Source organism: Schistocerca cancellata, chromosome 1 (assembly GCF_023864275.1).
Source record: "Schistocerca cancellata isolate TAMUIC-IGC-003103 chromosome 1, iqSchCanc2.1, whole genome shotgun sequence".
Classification (NCBI taxonomy): Eukaryota; Metazoa; Arthropoda; class Insecta; order Orthoptera; family Acrididae; genus Schistocerca; species Schistocerca cancellata.
In genome coordinates, this window is record NC_064626.1 from 503,545,614 (window position 1) to 503,564,557 (window position 18,944).

Consider the following 18,944-nt stretch of genomic DNA (forward strand, 5'->3'; position numbering starts at 1 on the left):
AATGATTGAGTTAGTGTGCTTTTGTTGGAAAATGAGATGCAGGTAGATCGGGAACCGTTGGCCACAGATTCAAGTGTAGCAACACATAAACACTGAGACGACCAAAGTCATGGGATACCTCCTAATATCGTGTTGAACCTGCCTTTTCCCGGCTTACTTCAGCAGCTTGACGTCGCAAGGGCTCAACAAGTCTTTGGAAGTCCCCTGCAGAAATACCGAGTCATGCTGTCTCTATAGCGCTCCAGAATCTCGAAGGTGTCGTCGGTGCAGAATTTACTGCACCTACGATCTCTCGACTACGTCCCATCAGTGTTCGGTGGGGCTCATGTCGGACGATCTGGTTGGCTAAATCATTCGCCCGACCTGTCCAGAATGTTCTTCAAACCAATCACGAACCAATGTGGCCCCGTGACACCGCTCATTGTCATTAACAAAAATCCCATTGTCTTTTGGGAACATGAAGTTCATTAACGGCTGAAGATGGTCTCCCAGTACCTGAACATCAACATCTCCAGTCGATCGGTTCCATTCCATGTAAACACAGCCCACACCATTATGGAGCCACCACCAACTTGCACAGTGCCTTATTGACAACATGGTTCTATGGCTTTGTGGTGTCTGCGCCACACTCGAACCCTATCATCAGCTCTTGCCAACTAAAATTGGGGCTCATCTGACCATGTCAGGGTTTTGCAGTCGTTTAGACTACAACTGATGTGGTCACGAGCCCAGAAGAGGTGCTACAGGCGATGTCTAGGGCCGGCCGCGGTGGTCGAGCGTTTCTAGGCGCTTCAGTCCGTAACCGCGGGACTGCTACGGTCGCAGGTTCGAATCCTGCCTCGGGCATGGATGTGTGTGATGTCTTTAGGTTGGTTAGGTTTAAGTAGTTCTAAGTTCTAGGGGACTGATGGAAATGGAAATGTCGTGTGGCTAGGGCCTCCCGTCGGATAGACCGTTCGCCTGGTGCAGGTCTTTTGATCTGACGCCACTTCGGCGACCTGCGTGTCGATGGGGATGAAATGATGATGATTAGGACAACACAACACCCAGTCCCTGAGCGGAGAAAATTTCCGACCCAGTCGGGAATCGAACCCGGGCCCTTAGTATTGACAGTCTGTCACGCTGACCACTCAGCTACCGGGGCGGACAGTGGACTGATGACCTCAGATATTAAGTCCCATAGCGCTCAGAGCCATTTGAATTTAGCCGCCATAGGCCTTTAACGCCATATTTCGCTACACTGTCCTAATGGATATGTTTTCGTACTTACCACATTCATTTCTGCGGTTATTTCAAGCGCTGTTGATTGTCTGTCAGCATTGATAACTCAACCGGAACGCCGCTGCTCTCCGTCGGCCACCGTGTTGTCCATGGTGAAAGGTAATGCCTGAAATTTGGTACTCTCAGGATATTGAATTCTCTAACGGTTTCTGCAATTATTTGTTCCATGCATCTACCTCCGACTACTATTCTGCGTTCAAAGTCTGTTAATTACCGTCGTACCGCCATAATCATTTCGTAAACCTTTCCACATGAATTACCTGAGTACAAATGACAGCTCCGTTAATGCACTGTTCTTTTATACTCTGTGTATGGGATACAAACGCCGACTGTATATCTGCGTATCGCTATCCCATGACATTTGTCACTAAGTGTATTCCAAACCATACGACGCTGAAACAAGCAGTAATTCGAGGCGTCTATACAGAACTTTCTGAAGCAGAAATCATGGAATCAACAATATCTTATGTTCGTTTCATCGAAATTATGCGACAGATGAAATGAGTCAGGCAAAAGGACGTATGCCATGTTAAAAATTTGCAGGCCTGTATCCCCACTGTTAACACTCAAGTCCTTTCGCAGCATGTTTATATTCAGAGAAATCTGTCAGATCCCTCTCATATCTTTTTGCTTTTGTAAACTGTCCACTGGCTTTTGGACACTTACTAAATGTTTGCGAATACAACCAGTGTCTCGGAAAGAAGTGTGCCATTGCTTACTTTAGGTTTACTTATTTATTAAATGATAATCTGTGTCACATACCTCACTTCCTTCCAAATCCAACTAATATGAAAATCCCGTCTGACGACGGACGACAAAGAGAAAGATTAATGAAAGGAAGCTGTTGGAGTGTGGCCCATTACTTGCACTCACCGAGACATCCACCTGATGTGATTCAAAGTTAGTTAAAACTAGTTTCTACAGTAAGATAGTGAACAGAGTATAAACAATTTCAGCTACCCTCATAATTAGCTCCTTTTAATAAAATTTAGACCTATAATTTGATACTCCTCTTAACAGGTCGCGGAACATGCAAGTCATATCATATTGAAACAGCAGTTTTTCTTTCGTATGGAGTAATGTTCGGACGCTTGAATTTCACACGCATGTTGGGCGCCCCTTCCAGTAAGATGGTGCCCGTCGTCCCCTGTGGACAATTAAGACTCCAGTAAAGTATTCAGCATGACCGCTGCCTCGTGCCGTCCCTCTTCACACCCGACAAGGCTTCGTCAAAGTTCGTTCCCGGCGGATGTTCCACGGATCTCTCTTCACTGATAAACGGTGCAGACACGCCTCTGGCAGACTCACTGGCTCCAGCCCCTAGAGACCGCTCAGAAACAATGACTGTTTTACTTCTCCAGGAGACACACGGGCGTCTGTCGAAGGATGACAGCTTGCTAATTAAGTAGGAGGTTACGGCTCCAGGCAGACATACTGATGCCAAAGTTGATGTTTACCAAAATCGGGGGAAGAGTTAAGACGCTTTCGAAAAATAGTCAGAATGGTAGGTGGAGAAACAAGTATTTGCTCATGTCTCACAGGATAAGGTCAAGACTAGAGCCTTCATTGACCATTAACTTGTGACGTGGATCTCTCTGAGGTTCATAAAATGACAGGAGGAGAGTCGTGTGGAATATTTTACCTGATCCGATAGATAAAACAAATAAGCACAAGCCGTGGTTGGCTGACGCGAAATTTTTGCGGAATTATTTTTGTTGAGCTGCCAGAGTTACAGAAGCAGAAAAGGACAGGGGATATTCGATTTCGGAGAGCAGCGCAGAGAACATTCCCGGAGGGCAGTACAGGAAAGACATTCTGTTCGGGAAAGCGATGGAGAGAAGACTCGATGTCGGAGATTGCTGGAAACTAGTTGGTCTTCGTTCGAGAACCGAGACGGCAGCTAGAATGGTGAATATTCTCGCTGAAGTGTTAGAATCTAACTGAGCACGGTATCACGGGAGGTTCAGAAATCTTCCGATCTAGTCAGAGCCGTTTCACAGCCGAAGACATGATTCTTAAGTTTTTATTTAAATTCTTTTGCAATTTGAGTCTCAACGTTTGTTACAGTGAATCTTGAGTTAGCACTGATTTCTTCATTGACTCACCTGATGCGCGTATTAAATCTTCGTAACACTATGGGTAATTAATTATCATTTAAATGCAAGACAGTTGCGCTCTCTGGAAGTAACACCTCTTTTACACATTGTTTCCCCATACCTTGTGGACCCATCATATGTGCATTATTTGGAACTGAGGCCGCTTATTACTTCACGCATTTCTTGTTATTTCGCCATGTTCAATTTTTTTATGGATGCAAATCTTGAAAAAATAAGCGTACAAGTAATCAAATTCCTCTCGATATCATTTTGATAATTAGTTAACTCCCAGCCGGCTGGGGTGGCCGAGCGGTTCTAGGCGCTACAGTCTGGAACCACGCGACCGCTACGGACGCAGGTTCGAATCCTGCCTCGGGCATGGATGTGTGTGATGTCTTTAGGTTAGTTAGGTTTAAGTAGTTATAAGTTCTAGGGGACTGATGACCTCAGATGTTAAGTCCCATAGTGCCCAGAGCCATTTGTACCATTTTTTTAGTTAACCCCTATGTCACTTGAATATCGATTAACCAAGACCAACAGCCACACTTATATGTGAGGCACATTGTTTCTCCTGACATCTCCGTGGAGGACGTTTTCTTTAAATCAGATAGATAGCTTCCACCCTCCCGGGATGTCCGCGTAGTTCCCCTGCCCCCCTCCCTACCCCCCCCCCCCCCACACACACACACACATACAGGGTGTTACAAAAGGTACGGCCATACTTTCAGGAAACATTCCTCACACACAAATAAAGAACAACATGTTATGTGGACATGTGTCCGGAAACGCTTAATTTCCATGTTAGAGCTCATTATAGTTTCTTCCACCTACGCTCAATGGAGCACGTTATCATGATTTCATACGGGATACTCTACCTGTGCTGCTAGAACACGTGCCTTTACAAGTACGACACAACATGTGGTTCATGCACGATGGAGCTCCTGCACATTTCAGTCGAAGTGTTCGTACGCTTCTCAACAACAGATTCGGTGACCGACGGATTCGTAGAGGCGGACCAATTCCATGGCTTCCACGCTCTCCTGACCTCAACCCTCTTGACTTTCATTTATGGGGGCATTTGAAAGCTCTCGTCTACGCAACCCCGGTACCAAATGTAGAGACTCTTCGTGCTCGTATTGTGGACGGCTGTGATACAATACGCCATTCTCCAGGGCTGCATGTGCGCATCAGGGATTCCATGCGACGGAGGGTGGATGCATGTATCCTCGCTAACGGAGGACATTTTGAACATTTCCTGTAACAAAGTGTTTGAAGTTACACTGGTACGTTCTGTTGCTGTGTGTTTCCATTCCATGGTTAATTTGATTTGAAGAGAAGTAATAAAATGAGCTCTAACATGGAAAGTAAGCGTTTCCGGACACATGTCCACATAACATATTTTCTTTCTTTGTGTGTGAGGAATGTTTCCTGAAAGTTTGGCCGTACCTGTTTGTAACACCCTGTATAGCCCCTCCCCCCCCCATCCCCCCATAGCTATAGGTAGATTACAATATTCATAGCAAGCGCTTTCACTTCTGATACTTCATATGTACCAGCAGTGAAACAATATTTCCAGTGTTTACATTACGAGCATATAACCAGACAATATCGCAGTTAATATCGTTGGTGTTGATGTGGCAGTCAACATACCAGGGACCACTGCCACAAGGACAGCATATCTTGCATACATTGCGGTATGAGCAAGGATCGACGGATAAAAATGTAGAGTGTTTCTGTTCAGGAAGGAATTTAATGAAACAGCATCTCAAAACAGCTGGAGCTTTAAAGAGACTGACAATTATCTATGAAATGCAACGTATTCTCAGGCTGTTCAGTCTTCCCTTGTGTCTGCAAATACTAACCGTACCTCAGATTCAACCATATGGACATACAGAAATGAGAACAGAATTGGATCCCCCCCACCTCCAAATTCTTCCAACAAGAGCTTCATCAGAAACAAAAAGGATTGTTGAGGCTCCCAGAGTCAGACAGTGTAATACTTGTGACGTATATCAACAAACTGCAAATTACTCACTCACAGAGCAGCATTACAGGCAGGGAACACACTTCGCCCAAAGAAAGAAAAGTATTAAAGGAATAACTCACATCAATTGTTAATAGACCCTACAGAGACTTTTGGAAATGCGACCCAAGTACCAAACGCTCTTCGGTATTAGGACCACTGACTGAATTTCTTAGGATTTCAGTGATATTCTGGCTGGAAAACTGTGCAATTTGCTACATAGTTCGATAGAACAAATACGAAGTCAGGGAAACATACAGTCGTCTTTAGTAAAATTGTCGATTGATAACCATCTAATACCAAATTACGTAGGTTAACATTTTTAGTGCATCAACGGCCCCGTTATTTCAAATAAAGAACGTTTAGTGGTGCGTGGCGGCTGTAGCAATATCGGGAACATGGTTCCCACCAAATAAACAATGTTTACTTAATTTTATCCATTGTTTGCAGTCTTCCTTCCACGACTGTGCTACTTTTGTAATAATAAGGAACAACTACCTTCAGCTACAACTAGTGATTTTTTTTTTAAATGCACGATACATTTCGAGCCCTGGGAGCTGATCTTCAGCTGCTTTGTCTATCTACATCAAGTTTACATTACATTTCATTCGGGGCTATTTCTAGTATAGGAGTATCGTTCTGGAGAATGTTTGTCTAGAAACACATGCTTTCAATTAAGCGGCATATTCGCAGAAAAAAAAATTGACACAGCGCATTTTCGAACATAATTCAAAACTTGTTTTGTGTGTTTTTGTACATAAACATTCCCCAGAAACGGATCGTACAATTCAATAAAATCACGATTTGTAGCTAAAGGCGGTTTTTCTTTATTATTACGTAACAATTTTTAGTCAAAGGCTATGCTGCATGCAGGGCTGACAGAGACGACAGAAGTGGAGCAGTAGTGTTTCTGGAATACTTCGGCAATTTCAATCTTGAACATCAGAAGAGATCTTTAAAAAAACTATATTTATCGTTATTGCATATCCAGAGAGTTTGAAACAAAGCCTAGAGACCAAATAGTGCAGTTTTATGAACTTCTCAGACTAGACGTGAGTTCACCTATTGGCAGCAAAATGCACGAGCCGCTGAAACTGCTGTTTGATAAATTTTTAATTGAAAATTCATCAGAAGAGTGTTTCCCAAATGTACAGGTAGTCTTACGCAATTACTTGTCTTTAATTATCATCATTTGCAGTAGAGAACGTTCTTTTTCAACACTGAAGCGCATTTAAAATTATTTAAGGAACACCAAAGGACAGAAATGTTTAAAATACCTCACCTTACTGGACATAGAATTTGATTTGTTTAGAGACATTGATGTGACCAGTGTTATCTCTAAATTTGTCCAAATTAAATCGAGAAAAGTTGTTCTGTAAAGAGACGTCATATTTCGCATCGTCAGCTTTGAAGCTTAAAGCAAACCAAGGGCGGCTTCTTAACAATCGCTGAAGTTCCCGCGTGGGCTTAATCCGGCAAAAGCTAATATTAATTGGAGCTACTCATATAAGAACAGAATTAGCGAATCCGTCCTCGCGTTGTTGGATAGTATATCGCTGTTATGAATCACTGCTCCGCAACAACAGTTACTGTTTCTGGGAGCGAAAAATCTGCATTAGACGTAAAACTATGCTCCCCATGCTTTTCCAAGTACGCCAGGATGCTCTAAAGTCGGATCATTGTCCTATGCATTTGAAAAGCGGGTGTGAATGTAGTTGTTATCAGTATACAAACTATACTGCAAAATGGAATGTTAGAAAAGCAATCGGGCAACGTTATCACAAAAAAATGGTTCAAATGGTTCTGAGCACTATGGGACTCAACTGCTGAGGTCATTACTCCCCTAGAACTTAGAACTAGTTAAACCTAACTAACCTAAGGACATCACAAACATCCATGCCCGAGGCAGAATTCGAACCTGCGACCGTAGCGGTCTTGCGGTTCCAGACTGCAGCGCCTTTAACCGCACGGCCACTTCGGCCGGCCCGTTATCACGAAATTATAACACGATAAATAAAAGAAATTTTTATTATTCCCAAGCGAACTGATGTGTGTGGGAAGTTGGACTCACTACTCGAACGAGCAGCCAGTATCCCTCCGCTAATAAAAACCAATACAAACTGGTGGCACCCACCCGGATAGCCATGCGTATTAAGAGCTGTTTCCCGAACGGGGAGGTTCTCCGACACTGGATCTAATCTGTCCGGAAGATTAACGATTAGGATCGATGTGCCGGAAAGCCTGTGAGGTGGCGTCCTTCCAGACCTTACATCATACATTATCTTGCTTTTCATACGCGATTAGCGTACCAAAATTTTATTTCTTCATTCTTGCTTTCCGAATCGTTCTCTGTTTATCATGTACTACTCGCAGATTTACGGATGTACCTCATGAGTGGTTAGGACGTAATTGATACACTACTGGCCATTGAAATTGCTACACCAAAAAGAAATGCAAATGATAAACCGGTATTCATTGAACAAATATATTATACTAGAACTGACATGTGATTACATTTTCACGCAATTTCGGTGCATAGATCCTGAGAAATCAGTACCCAGAACAACCACCTCTGGCCGTAATAACGGCCTTGATACGCCTGGACATTGAGTCAAACAGAACTGGGATGCTGTGTACAGGTACAGCTGCCCATGCAGCTTCAACACGATACCACAGTTCATCACGAGTAGTGATTGGCGTATTGTGACGAGCCAGTCGCTCCGCCACCATTGGCCAGACGTTTTCAATTGGTGAGAGATCTGGAGAATGTGCTGGCCAGGGCAGCAGTCGAACATTTTCTGTATCCAGAAAGGCCCGTACAGGACCTGCAACATGCGGTCTTGCATTATCCTGCTGAAATGTAGGGTTTCGCAGGGATCGAATGAAGCGTAGAGCCACGGGTCGTAACACATCTGAAATGTAACGTCCACTGTTCAAAGTGCCGTCAATGCGAACAAGAGGTGACCGAGACGTGTAACCAATGGCACCCCAAACCATCGCGCCGGCTGATACACCAGTATGGTGATGAATACACGCTTCCAATGTGCGTTTACCGCGATGTCGCCAAACACGGTTGCGACCATCATGATGCTGTAAACAGATCCTGGATTCATCCGAAAGAATGACGTTTTGCCATTCGTGCACCCAGGTTCGTCGTTGAGTACACCATCGCAGGCGCTCCTGTCTGTGATGCAGCTTCAAGGGTAACCGCAGCCATGGTCTCCGAGCTGACAGTCCATGCTGCTGCAATAGTCGTCGAACTGTTCGTGCAGATGGTTGTTGTCTTGCAAACGTCCCCATCTGTTGACTCAGGGATCGAGACGTGGGTGCACGATCCGTTGCAGCCATGCGGATAAGATGCCTGCATCTCGACTGCTAGTGATAGGAGGCCGTTGGAATCCAGCCCAGCGTTCCGTATTACCCTCCTGAACCCACCCATTCCATATTCTGCTAACAGTCATTGGATCTCGACCAACGTGAGCAGCAATGTCGCGATACGATAAACCGCAATCGCGATAGGCTACAATCCGACCTTTATCAAAGTCGGAAACGTGATGGTATGCATTTCTCCTCCTCACACGAGGCATCACAACAACGTTTCACGACGCAACGCCGGTCAACTGCTGTTTGTGTATGAGAAATCGGTTGTAAACTTTCCTCATGTCAGCACGTTGTAGGTGTCGCCACCGGCGCCAACCTGTGTGAATGCTCTGAAAAGCTAATCATCTGCATATCACAGCATCTTCTTCCTGTCGGTTAAATTTCGCGTCTGTAGCACGTCATCTTCTTGGTGTAGCAATTTTAATGGCCAGTAGTGTAGAAATATATATGATCATATTGGATTTTGTTATCTTGGCTCGGCGCCGGGGTTTCTTCTGAGGCACGGCAACCTCCTCCAGCTCTGCAAACACGTCAGTTAAGTCTCGTTTTCCCTTGTGTCTGGGTTCCCGAGAAAACGGCACTGTGGCGGGGGGCGGCTCGCAGGTTATCCACTGGCTGCCTGCTCAGTGGGTGAGAAACCCGAAGGCGCTCGGGAGAGCTTTCTGTACAAGTCACCGGTACGTCATGGGTGAACGGGCTGAGCCCCTGCCCCCGTTTGGAGCATCGATGGGCTTGCCCGTCCACAATGAAACGTCCTGCTATGTATGCTCTTGTGGTGCTGTCTTGCCAAGCGAGAATAATTGCCACAAGTGCACTCAAGAGACTAGTCAGCGCTCCTTCCTTGGTAACCTTCCTAAAATTTTTAAGAATATCTAATCGTGGAGAACCTGCCACCGAGTTCTTCGCCCAGTACCTGCCAACTATAGAACCTATGGTTTTAACTGGCCGATTGCATGTTAAGTTATATGATGCGAGACACAGAAACAGTTTCTAGGTATATGAAGATAGTAAATGTTCTCGAAAGAACAGATACCATTGATGACCGTGCAGCTTCGCTAGAATAAATGATAATTAATTGAAACTGTCAGCTGCCGACAAGTGTTGTTGACATACCTCGATGGGGACAGCTGAAAGGGTGTGCCCCGACCGGGACTCGAATCTGGGATCTCCTGCTTACATGACAGACGCTCTATCCATCTGAGCCACCGAGGGCACAGATGATAGTGCGACTGCAGGATCTATCTCGCGCACGCCTCCCGCAAGAATCACATTCTCACCTTCTATGTCCACACACTACATTCTTAGTGTCCCACTCCAACACACACATTACTCGTGGAAGACATTCTTCCAAGTCCCATAAGAGTTCGGGGAATATGTGTGCATCCGCACACAAGAAGGTCATGGCGCCGGCCGAAGTGGCCGTGCGGTTAAAGGCGCTGCAGTCTGGAACCGCAAGACCGCTACGGTCGCAGGTTCGAATCCTGCCTCGGGCATGGATGTTTGTGATGTCCTTAGGTTAGTTAGGTTTAACTAGTTCTAAGTTCTAGGGGACTAATGACCTCTGCAGTTGAGTCCCATAGTGCTCAGAGCCATTTGAACCATTTTTTGAAGGTCATGGCAAGTATCGCCAGGACTATATACTTACATGGATATAGTGTCTGTTCTTTCGGACATGTCCGAAAGAACAGACACAACCTCCATATAAGTATATATTTCTGGCGATACCGGCCATGACCGAAAGAACAGACACCATATCCATGTAAGTATATAGTTTCTTCTTCTTCTTCTGTACGGATGCACACTTATTCCATGAACTCTTACGGGACTTGGAAGAATGTCTTCCACGAGTAATGAGTGTGTTGGGGTGGGACACTACGAATGTAGTGTGTGGAAATACAAGGTGAGAATGTGAGTCTCGCGGGAGGCGTGCTCGAGATAGTCCCTGCAGTCCCACTATCATCTGTACCCTCAGTGGCTCAGATGGATAGAGCGTCTCCCATGTAAGCAGAAGAGCCTGGGTTCGAGTCCCGGTCGGGGCACACATTTTCACCTGTCCCCGTTTATCTACATCAACGCCCGTGCGCAACTGACGGTATTAATATAATTCTAATTTCTTTCTAGACGGCTGCAGATCATCATCTCCGAAAGAACAGACACCGTATCCATATAAGTATATTCCCGTAAGAGTTCGGGCAACCTGTGCGTATTCGCACTGACGAAGGTCAATGGCTGGGTAGCCTTTAACTATATATATGAAGATAGTAACTGTTCCCGAAAGAACAGATACCATTGATGACCGTGCAGCTTCTCTAGAATAAATGATAATTAATTGAAACACTCAGTCACCGACAGGTGTTGTTTATATACCTCGATGGGGTCAGCTGTCCCCATCGAGGTATATCACACATTTTCAGCTGTCCCCATCCAGGTATATCAATGACACCTGTCGGCAGTTGAGAGTTTCAATTAATTATCAGTTTCTAGGTGTTTCACTGGCGATTCACTTGGCACTTTTTTGCTGATTCATCTCGGAGGAGTTTTTGCAAGTGCTGTTCCGAGTTAAGGAGGAAGTCTCGCAGACCGGAGAGGGCAATTGGTTGCTGGGCTGTTCTGAAAAGGCTTCTAGTGATGAGAGGGCTATACTCTGGCCACCTGCATAGTCATTCCACAGTTATACTTCAGCTTGTTCGCGACTTAGAGATCATTCAACCGCGTCGATATCGGCAAAATTATGTTTTCAGTTTCACGCAGTCAACGAGCCAAAACCAGCGGCAGACACTGTTAGCAACTCTCACGTCTCAGCAGTCGGTGCCACACTCCTTCGGCTACTATTACTGTTGCCAAGCTAAGACTGAAAATTGCGACGCGTGCTTCCAATTTCCGGTTAAGTGGCAGACTGAAGAAAGAGAAGTTTAACCTTGCTTTCCAGCTCAGTTAGTGTATCTGAGGCAAACTTGAGTTAATTAAAGTCATGCGTCCGTTTTTCTAGAAGGCTAATTTTCTATTCTTGGGTATTTTCAGTCGTTAACCATTCAAGAATCTATTATTTGTTGCTATTGTCAGATAGAGGTCTCTCGACTATTCTAATGATTTTCAACCTCTTTAATTGCAAATTCCATTCCAGTTATGTACTCTGTTGATGTCATGCTAATTTGACTCTTTTTCTACCACGTTTGACACTATTATTTGTGTGTCCGTAAATTGTTTTGTGGACACCATTTCAATCGACTTGTCCAGTGTCAATGCTGGTGGCGACCCTTGGTAATTAATTATTAAATATACATCGTGTTAAATAAAGCCATATTTCAATACCTCGTGTGTTACCTTCACGAAGTTTTCTGCTGTACCTAATTTCCTCTTTAATAAAACCTAATTAAACTCGTAGTTATTATACACTGAAGAGCCAAAGAAACTGATGCATCTGCCTAATATCGTGTACGGTCCCCGTAAGCACGCAGTAGCGCTGCTACACCAAGTGGCATGGACTCGATTAATGTCTGAATTAGTGCTGGAGGGAACTGACAACATGAATCCTGCAAGGTTATCCATAACCGTTTCACACCTCAATTTTTTTCTGGAGGAAATAAAATTTTCCTTTAAATGGTAATTCTCTTAGGTGATTTTTAATGATTTTCGATGCAAGATTTAATCAAAAGTACATACCAGTTTTCGAAACATACCTGGTACAACTGGCTTCGTTTTATGAACTAAAGTAACTAATTAAGAAATGTTCTTTGTTGTAATAAATAGTAAAATGATCATTCAATGTTTACGAAGCAAAATATAGCGGACCAACTACATTCGCGTACTTTTGGTGGTCACGAGCTGCTGCACCCTGCTACATTCACTTGCTGATATTTTCATACTGATGCCCAACAGTTGGCAGCACTTGCGCACGATGAAAATGTTGAAGACTAGCAAATGTGTACCCCAGGTTTCCATTTTCGAAAAAAAAGAAAAATAAATATGTTGCAGCTAAGACACAGTAAGAGTTAATGTACACAGTTGGATCCAAAGGGTCTGAAAGAGAAAAATGGTTCAAATGGCTCTGAGCACTATGGGACTCAACATCTTAGGTCATAAGTCCCCTAGAACTTAGAACTAGTTAAACCTAACTAACCTAAGGACATCACACACACCCATGCCCGAGGCAGGATTCGAACCTGCGACCGTAGCAGTCCCGCGGTTCCGGACTGCAGCGCCAGAACCGCTAGACCACCGCGGCCGGCCAGTCTGAAAGAGATAAATCGGTAAGAGTTCGAGAGCGTGGAGATCTTTTCTGAACAGCATGTTGCAAGGCATCCCAGATATGCCCAATAATGTTCATGTCTGTGGAGTTTGGTGGCCAGCAAAAGTCTTTAAACTCAGAAGAGTGTTCCTGGAGCCACTCTGCAGCAATTCTGGACGTGAGGACTGTCGCATTGTCCTGCTGAAATTATCCAAGTCCGTCGGAATGCACAGTGGGCATGCATGGATGGAGGTGATCAGACAGGATGCTTACGTGCGTGTTACCTGTCAGATTAGTATCTAGACGTATCAGGAGTCCCGTATCACTCCAAATACAAACGCCCCACACCATTACAGAGCCTCCCCAGCTTGAACAGTCCTCGGGTCCATGGATTCATGAAGTTGTCTCCATGCCCGTACACGTCTATCCGCTCGATATAATTTGAAACGAGACTCGTCCGACCAGGCAACATGTTTCCAGTCAGCAACAGTCCAATTTCAGTGTTGAGGGGCCCAGGCGAGGCGTAGAGCTTTGTGTTGTGCAGACATCAAGGGTACAAGAGTGGGCCTTCGGCTTCAAAAGCCCATATCTATGATGTTCCGTTGAATCGTTCGCACGCTGACGCTTGTTCATAGCATATCATTGAAATCTGCGGTAATTTGCGGAAGGGTTGCACTTCTGTCACGTTGAACGAATCTCTTCAGGCGTCGTTGGTCCCGTTCTTGCAGCGATGTCGGAGATTCGATGTTTTACCGCATTCCTCATAGTCACGGTACACACGTCAAATGGTCGTACGAGAAAACCCCACTACATCGCTACCTCGAAGATGCTTGCCATATGAGGCACTTTCTACATTACGAAGGTTTTACAATGAAATATGGATGTGTGGCACAGTACCTGAAAAATGGACGACGCAAATTTTAATTCCTATTCTTAACAAAAACAGAGATGTTCTTAACTCGTCGTCTTACAGACCGATAGCACTGTCTCCATTTTTATTCTTCAAAACAGAATAGAATAGTTTATGTATATAAGTTATAATGTTCTTTCCAAGACCCCTATGTTCCCTTGACAACATAGGGCTTTTGACAACTGACATTCAACGGGTCTTCATGAATAAATGTTTCTTTTTCTCGCTATTCTGTGAAATAGCTCGAGCCTATGATAAAGGGAGAATCACAGTACTAGGATGAAACGTGTTTTAACTGATATTAATCTGCCGAATTAAATTTTTTCTCTCATAAAAAAGAATCTATGTTAGGTACAACAGAAATCCCATCGGGTCTCGGACAGTCTACAAAGATCTGCCTCAGGGATCCGAACTGAGACCTCCCCTGTATTCACTGTATGCGGGATATCTTCAAAAATGTTTCTCGCCAAGAGTATCTACCTTACCATTCGCTGATGATCTTTGCCTGTGTTCGACCACTTATTTCCTTCCAGCACCAAAGAACGAGTCGATCATGCTTTATCAAACCCTAGAGTTTGGCTGAAGGAGATTAGTTTCGAAGTAACAATGGAAAAAATCATTAATAGTTATTTTTACGCAACGAAGAGTTCCATATTAAACAGTATGAGATGTGGTGAAATAAATACCCATTCAACAGTCAAGTTAAGTTTCTCAGCGTGACAACAGAACCACACTTACGAAGAGATCTGTCTCAATCACATGATATTCTTCGAAGATGGAAACAAAGACGAATGCATTGAGGTGTGTGGCCGACACGCGATGGGAAGATCACCCGAAAATTCGGCTCAACTTCTATAGGACTCTTGTGAGATCAGTTTTTGAGTATGGATACATGTTTTATCGTGATGGGGCAAGTTGTGTGACCAGACTCGTGATTTCCTGTCAGTTAAGTTCTCAGTTCGTAATAAATGCCGAAAGTCATCGAGTAAAGCAGAAGTAATCTGACGTTTCCCAAGGAAGTGTTACTGGCCTTCTGCTGTTCCTTATCTACATAAAAGATTTAGGAGACAATCTGAGCAGCTATCTTAGACTGTTTGCAGATGATGCTGTCAATTACCGTCATGTAATCTCGTCAGGTGATCAAATCGAATCGCAAAATGATTTAGATAAGATATCTGCATGGTAAAAAAGTGGCAATTAACTCCAAATCATGGAAAGTGTGAAGTCATCCACATGAACACTAAAAATAATCTGTTAAATTTCTGTTACACGATAACTCACACAGATCTAAAGATTGTCAATTGAACTAAATACTTGCGAATTACAGTTACAAATAACTTAAGTTGGAACAATCACATAGGCAAGGTAGCGGGAAAGCAGACCAAAAACTGCGATTTATTGGCAGAACACTTAGAAAATGTAACAGAATTACTAAAGAGACTGCTTACACTACCCTCGTCAGTGCTCTTATGGCATATTGCTGTGCGGTGTGGAATCTGCATCAGATATGGTTGACGGAAGACGTCGAAAAAGTTCAAAGAACTTTTTTGTGTTATCGCGAAATAGGAGAGAGAGTGCCACGGATATGACACATGAAATGGGGCGGAAGACATTAAAACAGAAGCGTTTTCGCTGCAGCAGGACCTTCTCATAAAATTTCAATCACCAACTTTCGGCTCAGAGTATGAAAATATTTTGTTGGTGCCCGTCTACATAGGGAGAAACTATCAACAGAATAGGAGAAATCAGAGCTAACACTGAAAGATGTAAGTTTTCGTTTCTACCGTGCGCTGTTCGAAAGTGGAACGGTAGAGAACTAGTCTAAACGTGACCCGATTAATCCTACGTCAGACACTTACTTGCGAGCCGGCCGGAGTGGCCGAGCGGTTCTATGCGCTATAGTCTGGAACCGCGCGAGCGCTACGGTCGCAGGTTCGAATCCTGCCTCGGGCATGGATGTGTGTGATGTCCTTAGGTTAGCTAGGTTTAAGTAGTTCTTAGCTCTAGGGGACTGATGACCTCAGCAGTTAAGTCCCATAGTGCTCAGAGCCATTTGAACCATTTTTGAACTTACTTGCGAAATACACAGTAACTATGCACAAGTAGGTGTATAAATTCGATATCGAAGCCGGACAACTAGTATATCGCTGTATTCGAAACTGCACTGGAGCTGCGCTACCGACATACGATTGTTCTCCTTGCCAAACCAGGATACCACCAATGACTATCACAAGGGAAAACTTGCGAGTAAACTAATTTTGAAGCGAATCTCCCTTCCTTATCAAAATACGCTGAACTTAAATAACGAAACTGCGAGAAATGACTGGCAGATGGAGGGAGATTCGCCCAAGATTTCAAAAGGAATACAGTACTTTAATGACACCTGCACACCAAACTAGCATTATCTTCTTGAGTTAGCGACTGAAACAAAAACAGACAGTTCGTAACAACGATTACGCGCACATGCTTAATTAATGTAAAATTCCCAAAACACCTGTTGCAGCTAGGATTGAAAGAATATCGATTATGTGATGCATGCAGTGCAGGAGAAGACGTGAATAATCTACTATTCTCTGTACCAGTTACAACACATATAAAAATCCTTTATCAGCGCATTGATTAACACAAAGATTCCTCTTCCAACATCGGCAGCAGTGTTGTACTAACATTAATTGTGATGCTCAACCGCTTAAACATGTGTGATCTATCTACTCTCAGACATACTGTGCATTTCACATAAGGATTTTTTAAATTATTTTGGTTACATCACTTTATGATTTGTTTATAGTGGTACCATTTATCAGTCAATTATACATATCCAAATTCTTTTTAAACAGTAATTAACGAAGTCCATACTAGAATACCATTGTGTTGTTGTCTTCAGTCCAGAGACTGGTTTCGTTCACCTCTCCATGCTACTCTATACTGTGTAAGCTTCTTCATCTCCAAGTAACTACTCCAATCCACATCCTTCTGAATCTGCTTAGTGTATTCATCTCTTGGTTTCCCTCTACGATTTTTACTCTCCACGCTGCCCTCCATTACTAAATTGGTGATCCCTTGATGCCTCGGAATAAGTCCGACCAACCGATCTCTACTTCCTGTCAAGCTGTGCCACAAATTCCTCTTCTCCCCAATTCTGTTCAGTACCTCCTCATTAGTTACTTGATCTACCCATCCAATCTTCAGCATTCTTCTGTAGCTCCGCATTTCGAAAGCTTCTATTCTCTTCTTGGCTAAACTATTTATCGTCTACATTTCACTTCCATACATGGCTACACTCCATACAAATACTTTCAGAAAAGACTTCCTGACACTTAAATCTGTACTCTATGTTAAATTTCTCTTCTTCAGAAACGCTTTCCTTGCCATTGCCAGTCTACATTTTAAATCCTCTCTACTTCGACCATCATCAGTCATTTTGCTTCCCAAATAGCAGAACTCATTTACTGCTTTAAGTGCCTCATTTCCTAATCTAATTCCCTCAGCATCACCCGATTTAATTTGATTAAATTCCATTATCCTCGTTTTGCTTTTGTTGATGTTCATCTTATATCCTCCTTTCCAGACACTGTCCATTCCATTCAACTGCTCTTCCAGGTCCTTTGCTGTGTCTGACAGAATTACAATGTCATCGAAATACTTCAAAGTTTTTATTTCTGCTCCACTAATTTTAATTTCTACACTATATTTTTCTTTTGCTCCCTTTACTGCTTGCTCAATATACTGATTGAATAACGTCGGAGACAGGCTACAACTATGTGTCACTCCCTTCTGAACCACTGCTTCTCTTTCGTGCCCCTCGACTCTTGTAACTGCCATCAGGTTTCTGCATAAATTGTAAATAGCCTTTCGCTCCCTGTAGTTTACCCCTGCCACCTTCAGAATTTGAGAGACAGTGTTCCAGTCGACATTTCCCAAGGTTTCTCTAAGTCTACAAATGCTATAAACGTAGGTTTTCCTTTTCTTAATCTGCCGGCCGTTGTGGCCGAGTGGTTCTAGGCCCCTCAGTCTGGAACCCCGCGACCGCTACGGCCGCAGGTTAGGATCCTGCCTCTGGCATTGATGTGTGTGATATCCTTAGGTTAGTTACGTTTAAGCAGTTCTAAGTTCTAGGGGACTGATGACCTCAGATGTTAAGTCCCATAGTGCTCAGAGCCATTGGAACCTTTCCTTAATCTGTCTTCTAAGATAATTCGTAAAGTCAGTATTGCCTCACGTGTTCTAACATTTGTATGGAATCCTAACTGATCTTCCCCGAGGTTGGCTTCTACACGTTTTTCCATTCGTCTGTAAAGAACTGGTGTTAGTATTTTGCAGCAGTGACTTATTAAACCGATGGTTCGGTCATTTTCACACTTGTCAACTCCTGCTTTCTTTGAGATTGGAATTTCCACATTCTTCTGGAAGTCTGAGGGTATTTCACCTGTCTCATACATATTTCTCACCAGATGGTAGAGTTTTGTCAGGGTGGCTCTCCCAAAGCTATAAGTAGTTCTAATGGAATGTTGTCTACTCCTGGGACCTTGTCTCGACTCAAGTCTTTTAGTGCTCTGTCAAATTCCTCACGCAGTATCATATCTCCCAGTTCATCTTCATCTACGTCCTCTTCTATTTCCATAATTTTGCCCTCAAGTACATCGCCCTTGTATAGACCCTCCATATACTCCTTCAATCTTTCTGCTATCCCTTCTTTGCATAGAACTGATTTTCCTTCTGAGCTCTTGATATTAGTACAAGTGGTGCTCTTTTGTCCAAAGGTCTCTTTAATTTTCCTGTAGGCAGTATCTATCTTATCCCTAGTGATATATGCCTCTACATCCTTACATTTGTCCTCTAGCCATCCCTGCTTAGCCATTTTGCACTTCCTGTCGAACTCATTTTTGAGACGTTTGGATTCCTTTTTGCCTGCGTCATTTACTGCATTTTTATATTTTCTCCTTTCACCAATTAAATTCAACATCTCTTCTGTTACCCAACGATTTCTACTAGCTCTCATATTTTACCTATTTGATGCTCTGCTGC